Source organism: Eptesicus fuscus, chromosome 16 (genome assembly GCF_027574615.1).
Source record: "Eptesicus fuscus isolate TK198812 chromosome 16, DD_ASM_mEF_20220401, whole genome shotgun sequence".
NCBI lineage: Eukaryota > Metazoa > Chordata > Mammalia > Chiroptera > Vespertilionidae > Eptesicus > Eptesicus fuscus.
In genome coordinates, this window is record NC_072488.1 from 62,977,253 (window position 1) to 62,991,053 (window position 13,801).

Below are 13,801 nucleotides of genomic sequence, written 5' to 3' on the forward strand. Positions count from 1 at the left end.
CAACAGGAAAGGGCGGGAGAAAGGGCAAAGCCTTGCCCACCCGAGTGGCTCCTGGCCAGGCAGATGCTGCTGCAGCAAAGGCTGCCGGCTCCAGCTGCCACTGCGCAGGCGGGACCTCGGCTCCGGCTTCCGCAGGGGCAGCAGGGGCAGCGCCCGCCTGGGACTCGGGGACTGCTCCCCAGACCCGGGCAGCAGCAGCTTCTCCGTTCCCGACGCTGGACAACACGTCTTCTCCCTGCGGCTCCCGCGGCCCTTCTCACACTGGGCTCTGCCCCGTCCTAGAGCCTGCCTGTCTGAAGTAGCGAGAGGTCCCTATTTTCCTAGCAGAGAGGCCCTGGAGGGGGTGCAGGAGCGACTCTACGGGCGGGGCAAGCAGAGGCCAGCAGCGGTGACTCCCAAGCGAGTCAACACAGAAATAAACAGAGGCCATCTCTCCTCACCACCTGTCGCCTGTGGTCTGATTGCTGAGGGTCCCTGGAGCTGGGCAGAGCTGACATCACCCGGCTGGGATGACTGGGCAGCTAGAGGAGGAACCGGCAAGCTAGCCCGCACCAGCCACTCAACAGCCAAACCTAGAAGAAAACCCGCAAGTTCCTTCCTCTGGCCGTGTTCCAAGTGTCACAGGTCGTTGCTGAGCCAGGGGGCAGCCCAGGGCGCCGGCAGTGCAGCCGCCTGGTGGGCAGGGAGGCAGCGGCAGCCAGGCCCAGGAGGAGCCCCGCCCAGCCAGTGGCGCTCCTGTCAGATGCTCAGAGACTGAGGGTCCTGAGCCCCTCCCCCAAACTTCCTTTGGATGCTTCCAGACGATACTGAAATTTCAAGGTATTTGGAATGCTTATGGAAATAAGGGGTGAAAGGCAGGAACCTGAGTCTGTTACAGAAAATCCAGGCTGTAGCAAAAGCTGGGGTCTCCCACCCACCCAAGACATGAGAGGGAAGGGAGAGCTGCAGGTGACATCAACGGCCGAGCACACCTGGGTAGGGCCTCACGCATGTGGCCCTCTCACACCCGCTTCCCCCCAGGGCGGCCTGCAGTAAGGGCGTGGAGCTATGCCAAGCAGCCCAACCAAACCACGAGGGACCGCTGCTTCCGATTACTCCTCCGTGGGAGTCGTCAACTCCCCGAGCAGCAGCCGATGGCCGCATCATGCTTAATACCGTTTTATTTTATTTGGGTTTGTAACCACAAAACCAGCGATTCCAAGCCGCTGGTTTGCAGACAAGGAGATTATGAACACGATTAGTGCTCAAAGGAAAAATCACATTAAAAGAATCCAAGTGACTCAGGGTGGATCCTGCAATTCACACTGGGGCGGAGCTCAGTTACCAATCCAGGCACTGAGGTCGGAAAAAACACACTCATTTTCGAAAGGGTATCAGCTGATTGTCTTCCCTTGAAAGGCAGAGTGGCAGACAGCACCCCTGTCTGCGGAACTTAAGTAATGCCTAAATCCCAGGGAGATGACAAATAGCTCAGAAAGGCGCTACAATGACACCTGAGAAAGGGAAGCATGTGGGAGGGAAAATAAGTTTAAACAAACCAATTTGAAGTTAAATTAAAAAATTACACTCTGCTAAAAAATAACATTAAGAAATGGTACTTATCTGGAGTTTGCTTTAGAGTATCCGCGTGGGCTGACAGCGGGAGGGGGCGGGGGCACAGAGAAAGAGCTGGCCGAGCACAGCTCAGAACAGCGCCCCTTACTTCAGAGCTCTCCGTCCCAAACATCAAGAATCCAAATTCGAGGAAGAAGCCTCGCCCCGCCAGGCAGGTGGCGCTCCGGTCCTGTCAGATGCTCAGAGTCTGAGGGTCCTGAGCCCCTCCCCCAATTCCTGTGGATGCTTCCACACACAGCGCCAATGACCTTCACAGGACGGACACGTAACACCACCCCTCAATGGATGTCATTTATTGCTAACCTTTTACAAAATAAAGGTAAGCCAAAATCAGATCACCAGGTATTCAGACGACATGGCACTTAATTTCTCAATGGATCGAGCTGGTGACGGTTTTGAAAAGCATTTTTTTCCAATTATACAGTATGTAGAGCTTCTGACGCCTTATTTCATTAGACAAACACATAACTCAAAAGCAGCTCCGCCTCAGATGACCTCCCGTGGATGCCTCAACCACATCCCACGGACGCCGCACAGGAATTGCTAAATAAGTGTGAGCGTAAGCAGGCTCCGCTGTGGACAGATTTCTGGGATGCCCAGAGGCCCCAGACAACTTGAGACCCGGCCCCCCTCCCCCAAGGCAGGGGACGGCCTGGCAGTCAGGTCTGTGATTGGGGCACAGCTGACCAGACCGGCCCTGGACACGGGCCCTCACAGACAGGAACTGGGCTCCAGGCCCAGATGCACCAATCTGGGAACTCACACACCAAGACACAAAAGGCCCTGAACCCCGCACAGGCGGACACCCAGTTCTGACCGAGAAGTCAATTTTGTTTTTGTTCAAACACAAAGCGCTGAGAGTAAGTCAGCCCATGGACACAGGCAGAGGTCCTGAGCCGCTGGGGGGCACGCAGGTCACCCAGCGCGGCGTCCCAGACTTCCAGAGGTGCGCGTCCCAGTGGAGGCTCTCTGCTCTCCCCAACCCACTGAACCAGGTACAGACGCTTCCTGAATGCCCACAGGGCCACACCCACGCAAAACCAGGAGCCACCAGGCTGCTCCCCAGGAAGCGCCTTCCCCACAGGAACCCGGGCCTGAGGCAGCGCTGGGCACAGAGGAGCTGACACCCGCTGGAGGGGTGCCTGAGCTTCAGACCTTCCCAGGAAAGCAGAGCACAGAGAAGCAACAGCTGCGTGAACCCCAGCACAAGGGCCCGCTGCTGTCTGAAGGCCGTGTCCTCCCAAATTCACTCGGAAATCCTACCCCCCGAGGGGATGGTATAGGAGGTGGTGGGGCCGTGGGGGTGATCAGGTCCTGAGGGAGGAGCCCTGCTGGTGGGATTAGTGCTCCTCATAAAAGGGACCCCACAGCTGCCGGCACCTTTCCACCACGGAGGATACAAGGGGCCTGCGACCACCCCCGGAGGACGGGTGCAGGCTGACCCTCGCCGGGCCCCCTGGCACCACCCTGACTTCCAGCCTCCAGAACTGCGAAGAACTCCTTTCCGTTGTTCACACGCCCCCGCCCGGGGTACTGGAGCTACAGGCCCGGGGTACCGGAGCTACAGGCCCGGGGTACCGGAGCTACAGGCCCGGGGTATTGGAGCTACAGGCCCGGGTATTGGAGCTACAGGCCCGGGTATTGGAGCTACAGGCCCGGGGTACAGGAGCTACAGGCCCGGGTACTGGAGCTACAGGCCCGGGTATTGGAGCTACAGGCCCGGGGTACTGGAGCTACAGGCCCGGGGTATTGGAGCTACAGGCCCGGGGTACCGGAGCTACAGGCCCGGGTACAGGAGCTACAGGCCCGGGTACCGGAGCTACAGGCCCGGGTACCGGAGCTACAGGCTTGGGTACAGGAGCTACAGGCCCGGGTACTGGAGCTACAGGCCCGGGTATTGGAGCTACAGGCCCGGGGTACTGGAGCTACAGGCCCGGGGTATTGGAGCTACAGGCCCGGGTATTGGAGCTACAGGCCCGGGTACTGGAGCTACAGGCCCGGGTACAGGAGCTACAGGCCCGGGGTACTGGAGCTACAGGCCCGGGGTATTGGAGCTACAGGCCCGGGTACAGGAGCTACAGGCCCGGGTACTGGAGCTACAGGCCCGGGGTACCGGAGCTACAGGCTGGGGTACTGGAGCTACAGGCCCGGGTATTGGAGCTACAGGCCGGGGTACTGGAGCTACAGGCCCGGGTATTGGAGCTACAGGCCCGGGTATAGGAGCTACAGGCCCGGGTACTGGAGCTACAGGCTGGGGTACTGGAGCTACAGGCCCGGGGTACTGGAGCTACAGGCCCGGGTATTGGAGCTACCGGCCCGGGTATTGGAGCTACAGGCCCGGGTATTGGAGCTACAGACCCGGGTATTGGAGCTACAGGCCCGGGTATTGGAGCTACAGGCCCGGGTATTGGAGCTACAGGCCCGGGTATTGGAGCTACAGGCCCGGGGTATTGGAGCTACAGGCCCGGGTATTGGAGCTACAGGCCCGGGGTACAGGAGCTACAGGCCCGGGTATTGGAGCTACAGGCCCGGGTATTGGAGCTACAGGCCCGGGGTACTGGAGCTACAGGCCCGGGGTACTGGAGCTACAGGCCCGGGTACCGGAGCTACAGGCCCGGGTACCGGAGCTACAGGCCCGGGGTACCGGAGCTACAGGCCCGGGGTACTGGAGCTACAGGCCCGGGTATTGGAGCTACAGGCCCGGGTACTGGAGCTACAGGCCCGGGTACTGGAGCTACAGGCCCGGGGTATTGGAGCTACAGGCCCGGGGTACTGGAGCTACAGGCCCGGGTACTGGAGCTACAGGCCCGGGTATTGGAGCTACAGGCCCGGGTATTGGAGCTACAGGCCCGGGTACAGGAGCTACAGGCCCGGGTATTGGAGCTACAGGCCCGGGGTACTGGAGCTACAGGCCCGGGTATTGGAGCTACAGGCCCGGGTATTGGAGCTACAGGCCCGGGTATTGGAGCTACAGGCCCGGGTATTGGAGCTACAGGCCCGGGTATTGGAGCTACAGGCCCGGGTATTGGAGCTACAGGCCCGGGTATTGGAGCTACAGGCCCGGGGTACTGGAGCTACAGGCCCGGGTATTGGAGCTACAGGCCCGGGATACCGGAGCTACAGGCCCGGGTATTGGAGCTACAGGCCCGGGTATTGGAGCTACAGGCCCGGGGTACAGGAGCTACAGGCCCGGGGTACTGGAGCTACAGGCCCGGGGTACCGGAGCTACAGGCCCGGGTACCGGAGCTACAGGCCCGGGTATTGGAGCTACAGGCCCGGGTATTGGAGCTACAGGCCCGGGTACTGGAGCTACAGGCCCGGGGTACTGGAGCTACAGGCCCGGGTACTGGAGCTACAGGCCCGGGGTACCGGAGCTACAGGCCGGGGTACCGGAGCTACAGGCCCGGGGTACCGGAGCTACAGGCCCGGGGTACTGGAGCTACAGGCCCGGGTACCGGAGCTACAGGCTTGGGTACAGGAGCTACAGGCCCGGGGTATTGGAGCTACAGGCCCGGGGTACTGGAGCTACAGGCCCGGGGTACTGGAGCTACAGGCCCGGGGTACTGGAGCTACAGGCCGGGGTACTGGAGCTACAGGCCCGGGTACTGGAGCTACAGGCCCGGGTACTGGAGCTACAGGCCCGGGGTATTGGAGCTACAGGCCCGGGGTACTGGAGCTACAGGCCCGGGGTACAGGAGCTACAGGCCCGGGTATTGGAGCTACAGGCCCGGGGTACTGGAGCTACAGGCCCGGGTACTGGAGCTACAGGCCCGGGGTACTGGAGCTACAGGCCCGGGGTACTGGAGCTACAGGCCCGGGGTACTGGAGCTACAGGCCCGGGTACTGGAGCTACAGGCCCGGGTACTGGAGCTACAGGCCCGGGTATTGGAGCTACAGGCCCGGGTACAGGAGCTACAGGCCCGGGGTACTGGAGCTACAGGCCCGGGTATTGGAGCTACAGGCTTGAGGCGGGAGGGGAGATTCTGAGTGAGTGGCCCCACAGGAGTCTTTCTACTGAAATGGAAGTTACCTGCTCAGGTTACTCACATCCTGTAGGTGGTCACCGCAGAGCACAGGAAACAGGAAGTGATGTGAGCGAGGCCGGGTGGAGCTGGCAGGCCCCGGCAGCGAGGCAGGTCTGCCAGAGCAGCGCCGGGGCCCAGTGCAGCAGTGGGGAACAGAGAAACCCACGTGCCGAACCAGAACCAGAGCCAGAGCCAGAGCGGGCGCAGGAGGTGCCGGGAGGGGCTCCGGCTGTGGAAGTGGGCGGGGGAAGATGCCGATTCCAGGAGGCAGAGCTCAGGGAACTGTCCTGGGAAGTCAGAACGCCTCCAGCTCCTGGAAACCAGTGCCCACAGTTGTGCGGCTTTCCTCCCGTGCCCTCTACAAGGACGCCCCGGCTCAGCGCGCCTGCGAGGCCAACGTGGGGGGCGGGCGGGGGGCAGGATCCAGCCCCAAGATGCAGTCACTGGAAGAAGCTGACGCTGGGCCACTCTCTAAAGGACGAACAGAGGCTGGACAGAGGCTCAGGTGAGAACCAGGACGATGCCGCCTTCGCTGGGGAGACAGGAAGGCGTTCCTTTCCCGGGCATCACCCTCACGGAAACACAGGCGGGGAAGGCAGGAGTCTCGTTCCTTTCACTCCCGGGGCTGGCAGGTGCCCTCTGGGCTGAGCGAGCTGAGTGTTTGAGCTGGGCCTTGAGGACGTTCAAGCCAACAGTCTAAATCCATGGTTCTCAAGCTCAGGGCCAGAGAGGTCAAGCGTTCCCAAGAGGCTCAGAGAGGCTGTTAGGAAGATCCCGATAAGGAAAAGCAGCACTCACCACTTCCTTCCCCCCCTCTCCCCCTCCGAGCGGCGCCTCAGCCTCGGCTCGGCAGGACCCGCGGCGGCGGTGTGCGTGCTGCAGCTCCCGGAGACTTGGAGCCAAAGCGATGCTGTAACGTCTACAGGCTCACCTCTGAAGGGTGGTTGGAGGGAGAGGAAGGAAATCGGGCCCTCGCCCTGCCCGGGCGGGGAGAGAGGCGGCCTGAGGAAGCCTCTGAGAAAGGCTGTAGGGGAAGTGGAGCTCTGAGTGATGGGCAGGCCCGACACAGGAAAGGAGGCCTGACAGCAGGAGGGTTTGTACTCCAACAGAAAAGCCTGAGTTAGAAGTGGTGGCAGCGCTGTGAGCCCACACCCAGGCGTGTGCTTTCTCCGAGAAAGGGCTGGGAAGCCAGAGCACGTCCCCACGGCTTCTCACTGGCTGAATGCTTGGCCCCCACCTCCGTGGGCTGCCCCTGGTCCCAGGGGATGCTGCTGGAGGCGAGGCCTCTGGGAGGTAGTCACAGGTCTAGGTGAGGTCAGGCAGTGCAGCCGGGATGGGGCACACGCCCCTCGGAGAGGAGGAGACCAGAGCCGCCGCCCTCTGCTGTAGGAGGCACCTCTGGAGATGGCCGCCTCTCCAACCCGGAGCACGCCTCACCGGGGACCCGGTCAGCAGGCACCTGGCTCTGGGACTTCCCAGCCTCCAGAACTAGGAGAAGTAAGTATCTGTGTAAGCCGCCCAGCCAGCCTCTACCGAAGAGTTCTCACCTAAGCTGTGTGATGGCAAGGAATGAGAAACATCTCTTGAAATATGTGGCCAAAATATCACTGCGTTTCAGGTTTCTTCCTATGAAGTCAGAATGACAACTACAAAAGAGGATAGGAATGGTGATATTATCATCAGAATTGTCAACACTGGAAACAATGTTTTAGACTATAAGCAATATTTAATGCAATATTGCTTACTTCCCCAAAATGACCTCCTTGAATACCCGAAATATTAAAAAGCTAAAAATATTTTCAAAAATCTTTTTCTTGACCTGCTAAAATAAAGATGTTTGAATGTGAAAGAATAAAAAACAACTCAGACCACTAAATACCAGATGCCAGGAGGCGACGTAGCCCGCGGAGACTCCACAGATGGCTCCGCTCCGAACTGCGGCCTCGCGTTTCACAAGTCACGGCCTACGCGCCTGAGCACGGCTACGCCCTTCAGAAATGAGCGATGCTCGATACAGCCTCCTATTCCCGGGGAAACTACTTTAAATGTGACCACTGTGGTCACACACACCTGACAGTAAGCTTCAGCACTTCTTAGCTGCAGAAGAACACTATTTTACCACTGATGTATATGCCTCAGAAAGATAAAAGCCTGATACGAACACTACCCTTTAGAAAGATCTTTGCCCTGGCTGGTGTGGCTCAGTTGCTGGTTCGATTCCAGGTCAGGGCACATGCCTGGGTTGTGGGCTCAATCCCTGGTAGGGACATGCGGGAGGCAGCCGATCAATGTTTCTCTCTCACATCGATGTTTTTCTCTCTTTCTCCCTCTCCCTTTCTGTCTCCCTCAAAATCAATAAACTGTTCTTTAAAAAACAAAAGGTCTTTAAAATCAGACAGCCCTTGAAGTTTAAAGAATTTTGAGTAAGCTGTGTCCAAAAGATCACGTTTTTAAAAACTGTGATTCTTAGAAATTCCTTTTGCCACCACACCCCACCCACACAGCTCCTGGACCTTCTTTCACCATTCCCTCTCATTCTTGTAATAAACCTTTTCTTTATTATTAGTGCTTTTCATCATGTGATTTAAAACATGCGAGGATACTATGATGTCATGTACCAGGCACCGTTCTCAATGTGTTTTACTCATTTCAATCTTCATAGCAATCCCCTTTCCAGCGAAGGCAACTGAGACCCTGAGCGGTAAGCTACCCGGCCCAACTCACAGTCCGGGGGCGGGGGGAGCCAGGACCTGAACCCAGGGCTCTGGTTCCGGACTCCTGAAGTAAAACTACAAGAAAAAGCTAAAAAGTAAACATTTAGAATTACAGAAACATCATGCAAGGAAGGGAGATCCAAGTCCATGTGAGGAATAAAAAACCTCATTTTTCTCAGGTTTTCCTCCTAAATCAGTTTCACTGGCAGTGCCTTGACGCACGTGGTGGACATCTGGCAGTGCGTGCACAGCCGGGCTCCGGGGCTGCAGGTACAGGCCCACGGGCCTTCCCGGCCGGCCAGGCGGAGTTCACCCCCTGCCTGCGGCTTCACCCACACAGCCCACTCCTTACTTAGCAACCTGCAGCCACAGATGCCTATCGCCTGCAGCTGAGCTCTTCTTCTGTAAGGCATTATATGGAGTCACAATTCTGTGCTGCTTTTAGACAGCGTGTATCTAAGCTTTCTGAGAAATGTTACTATATTTTTCCTGCAGTTGCTTCCTGAGAACTAAGAGCTGGGGAGTTAGCAGCACAGTGAGAGTCATGATTAGTGAGCAGAGGGCAGGAAGGAATGTGAACTAGGAATGCATCAGCTGTTTTACAGAGCAGGAGTGTCCTTCAGTAGGGCCAGCCAGCTGGCAGGCCAAGGGCGGGGGCGCCCTCTAGGGCTGTCCTGACGTGGTTTAATAAAAATATATCTGGTCTTAGTCCCCAGTTCCTGGAACAGAGCTGCTTGGAATTTCCTGAGTGATAGGGGCGGTGGGTTACCCAGAACTCGCCCCTTCTGGTCACACCCAAGCGTATGCTAATGAAGTGACTCGGGGTTGGCCCTAGGATGCGCAGGATGGGGGCTGGACATGGAAAGACCAACCACGTGATTAGAGGGTGGAAACTTTTGGCCCCACCCCTCAACTGCAGGGTAGGAGGGAGCTGGAGACCTGGTTATAAAAACTCTGGAACCACATAGAGCTTCAGGCGGGTGAACACACTGCTGCTGGGTGGCATGCCGGAGGGTGCCCAGGCTCTGCACCCGCTCTCCACTACCTTGTCCTATGGAATTCCCGCTGTAATGAACCACTGATGGACAGTAAAGTGTCATTCCAGCAAACTGAAACCCGATGAAGGGGTCCTGGACACCCCAATGTGTAGCCAGCCAGCCAGAGTGCAGGCGGGCCAGGACTGGGGACTGGCGTCAAAAGTTAGACATTCTTGTGGACTGAGCCCCTCCTGATGGGGGGTGCCCTTCCAGGAGCGGTGTGAGAACTGAATGGACTCACAGGCTCCAGTGGGCGTGGGAGAAGCAGAGGTGGGCGCGTCCAGCTGTGTCCTACTGTAAGGGCAAGCGCACACTGGAGTCCAGAGACTTATGCGAAAGAACAAAAAGGGAAAACTTAAAAACCCAACAGCTCACTAGTAACGTTTTTGATTGATTGTAAGTTGAAATGACATGGGGCTAAATAAAATGCCTTACTAAAATTATTTTCATCTATTTCTTTCTACTTCTTACTGTGATTACTAGGAAATTTGAAGTTATACATTTAGCTCACACTTGTTACTTACGTTTTACTTCAACTGAATGGCACTATTTTAAATACATTAATTTCTACATATTTAGAAGACTAAAACCTACTTTTCATCTCAAATTTTCACATGCAGAAAGCAAGTAACTACCGGAGGACGGGGGCGAGGGATGAGCAATAAAGGGGAGAAGGAATTAATATTTATTACATGGAGAGTGCATGCTGGAGCCGCCCAGTACCTGGCCGTTTCACCCTAACAAGCCCTCAGTGTGAGCACCTCCTCCTGCCGTCACAGAAACGCACCCGCCTGGGCCAGTTCAGTGGCCGGCAGGGACTCCCGAGGGGCGGCTCCCGGCTGCTCTCCCATTCCTTCCTGCACAGCAGGGTGGGCCGTGTTTCCTGGAAAACGGCCAGGTGAGTATTTTAGGCTTTTTGAGCCGCACAGTCTCTGTTCCAATGGCTCACCCTTCCCTTGGAGCAAGAGGGCAACCACAGATCATACATCAATGAGCGAGCCTGGCGGGGTTCTAATAAACGTACTCACAACAGCCTGGGAGCGGGTTTGGGGAACCTTCTTCCTGCCAAGAGCCATTTGGATATTTATAACATCATTCGAGGGCCATAAAAGTTATCAACTTAAAAATCAGCCTGCTCTATTTGGTCTGACAATTAACTCACCCCTACTGCCCTGGCAGAGCCAGACCACGTGATTTCTCGGTCCTTATACAGCCGCCGGCCAGACGTTCCCCACCCCTGCTGTAAAACAAACAAACAAAGACAGCAGGCCCTACAGGAGTCACTGGTGGGGCCCCAGGTCACCACACTGAGACTGAGAGTTTCAGCCTCTCCCAAAAGTGGACTCTTAAACCGGTCCGTCAGGCGTCCCCTGACCAGCACCAGGGAGGACATCTGCCTGTGGACTCCCTGCGGCCCTGAAGGAAAGTCACAATCAGCCCACCTTTTGCCAGTATGCCCTCCTCTCCTCTGCCTTCCGCCTCAGCCTTTCCTCTTGCACAGCTCCTTGGAGTTCCTTTCTGTCCATATGAGCTGCTGATTCATGAATCTTTGTTTTATGTTTTTTTTTAAATATATATTTTATTGATTTCTTACAGAGAGGAAGGGAGAGGGAGAGAGAGTTAGAAGCATCGATGAGAGAGAAACATCAATCAGCCGCCTCCTGCACACCCCCTACTGGGGATGTGCCCGAAACCAAGGTACATGCCCTTGACCGGAATCGAACCTGGGACCCTTGAGTCCGCAGGCCGACGCTCTATCCACTGAGCCACACCGGTTAGGGCTGATTCATGTTTCGTTGAATAAAACCAGTAAGATCTTTAAAATATCGCTCAGTTGAATTTGGTTTTTAACAAAACCATGAAGAGAAACAGACATTGTTAAATAAGTGATTCTATCCATCATCACCAGTGCATCAAACATGACGTTAATAAAGGATACCACGCACAAAATGCTAACGAGGTTATCACCGAAACGAGGCTACGGGGAAGTCAGACTTACTGGACATCACAAGTAGGCCATTGAGGTTTGTCACTAAAGGTATTAACAGCAAATTACATTTGGTTCAACACACACGATGCATGTGACAAAAACAAAATTACACATACATATCAAGGGAACACGAAGTGGAAACATGAGATGCAACACGGGAAGGAGTCTAGGCCTCGAGGTCTCGCCAGTGGGAGGGGGAACCTCGACCCTGGCACTGAGGTGCGTGGACCTGACACGCCAGCTTGGCACGCGGCGTCCCATCCCTGGGCAAATGCCCCTGGAGCGGTGGGGCTGCTTCCCCTCGGGGCCAGCCCCACCCTTCTCCTGACTCCCAACCTAGAGCACCACAAGCAGCAGGGGAACGGAGCAAGGCGCTCCGCTGAGTTATTAAACTCATTTGAAAACTTTGTACAATATTCACTCATAAATCTAACTAGCATTGCTCAGTACAGATGGAAATGGTTTGAGGGTGGGCGGGGTGGGGGACCCTGTATGCCCCCCAGGTGGAGGGAAGTCCAAGGGAAGGAGGCGGGGATTTAACTGGCAGGCGCCCCGGAGAGGCCTGCTTCCTGGTTAGTACTGCAGGGGCCACCCTGCAGGGGGCCTGGGGCATACACACCAAGGCAGCCTTCACGGGAGGCGCACACCTCAGTGAGCAAGAGCGGGAGGGAGGGCTCCTCCCACCCTCTAGGCTCCCAGGAGTCCAATGCAGAAGCTCCCCTTCCTTCGGAGAGAGGCCTTCAGTCCTGTGTCTCTGCTACCCCCTCTGCTCACCATGCTCACCTGCCCACTTAGCCCCTCTACCCACTTCATTCTTTTACTTTCTTTCCTTTCTCCTTCCCGCACCCATCTTTTCCTCTGGTAATCAACACAGACAGGAAGGGAGAGAGAGAAAAATATCCATGTGAGAGCTCACTATCCATGGCTGTCTCCTGCATGCCCCTTCCCCCCCCCACCCGCCCCCGCCACCACCACCACCACCACCACCACCACCACCACAGGGTATCCAGCTGGCAGCCTGGGAAGGTGCTCTTGACCTGGAATCGAACTGATGACTTCCTGAGGCACAGGAGGCCGCCCAATCAACTGAGCCACACCAGCCAGGGCTTTTTTTTTTTTTTTCTTAATCTCTTCAACCCAGAAAATTTTTCATTGTTAAAGGGCATACTACACTGAGTGGCCAGATTATTATGATCTCTGAACGCATAATAATCTGGCCACTCAGTATATATATCAGAGGCCCAGTGCATGAATTCGTGCATGGGTGGGGTCCGGCCCGCCTGGCCAGGGGGAGGGGACATGGGCAGTTGGCCGGCCTTCCTGCTGGTCGAACTCCTGGTCGAGGGGACAATTTACATATTAGCCTTTTATTATATAGGATATACACTGAGTGGCCAGATTATTATGCGTTCAGGGATCATAATAATCTGGCCACTCAGTGTATAAAGCAGCGGTCGCCAACCAGTGGTCCACGGACCACTGGCGGTCCATGAGGTCCGAAAGGTTGGCGACCGCTGCTATAAAGTGATCTCTATAAAGTGGTTTCTACTACATCTGAGCCAAACAGAAGAAATGTCATAAAAACCTAATAACGAGGTAGGTTTGTAATTTCAGGGAGTTCTGCGTGGCAGCAAGCAATCTAACCAGGAGCAGAAGGAACAGGTTCAACTTGCCCACTGGATTAAGTCACGTACCGCTGGCAGCCAATCACCACAAACCTAGCAGCTTCAAGTGACTCATGTTTACCTTCTCAGTTTCGGTGGGCCCTGAGTTTGGGCACGGCTCACCCGGCTCCTAACTGGTTACTCAACCGCAGAGCTAATACACCTGGCTGGACAGAAACCTACACTCACACCGCTCTGAACGTACCTCTGGGAGGTCTTCTACCTGCTACAGCCGTGGCAAACTTACCCAAAATATTTGCAACTCTTTCCGAAAATGCCTTTAGAGATCAGATGACCAGTTTAAAGAGCAGTAGTCCCATCACCTCTGGCTCACTTGGCCAGTGACCAAAAGGAGGAAATGCAGTTCTCTCTCTCTCTCTCTCTCTCTCTCTCTCTCTGTCCCAAACACAGCGCCAAACAAGCAGCTATTATAACAAAAACTGACTCCCCTCAGAGGGACCGGCGCGGCTATGGCTGAGGGCTCGCACACGCCGTCACAGCCCCACAGGGCCCGCGGGGCGGGAGGGAGCCCTCCAGTCAGTGCGCCCTGGCAGAGCCCGACGCTCAAGCCCTCTGTGCGGGAGCTGGCCCTCGGTGTGTACAAATTCCAGTCAACCCGTAGTTACAATAGCAGTGACGCTGTTTTATAATCACCGCGAGACAAGGTCCTTCAGAATCCGACACAAAACGCCTTCAGGAGGCGCCTCAGCCTCTGCCTAGCAGGAGCAGTGCGGTTTGGGTGAAACTGGTATCTGCG

General features: G+C 56.3%; 1 protein-coding gene across 2 annotated transcripts in view; it reads right to left on the reverse strand.

Annotated features, from left to right (window-relative positions):
- Positions 1-13,801, reverse strand: part of NCK2 (NCK adaptor protein 2) — a 158,176-nt gene that overhangs the window by 124,765 nt on the left and 19,610 nt on the right. Inside the window, exon 1 of one of the 2 annotated variants that reach the window (XM_054727976.1) lies at positions 5,662-5,952. The exons of the other annotated variant lie outside the window; for it this stretch is intronic. The gene's annotated coding sequence lies outside the window, so the exon portion shown is untranslated. Of the gene's footprint in view, positions 1-5,661; positions 5,953-13,801 lie in introns of those variants that run through there. 2 annotated transcript variants of the gene reach the window in all.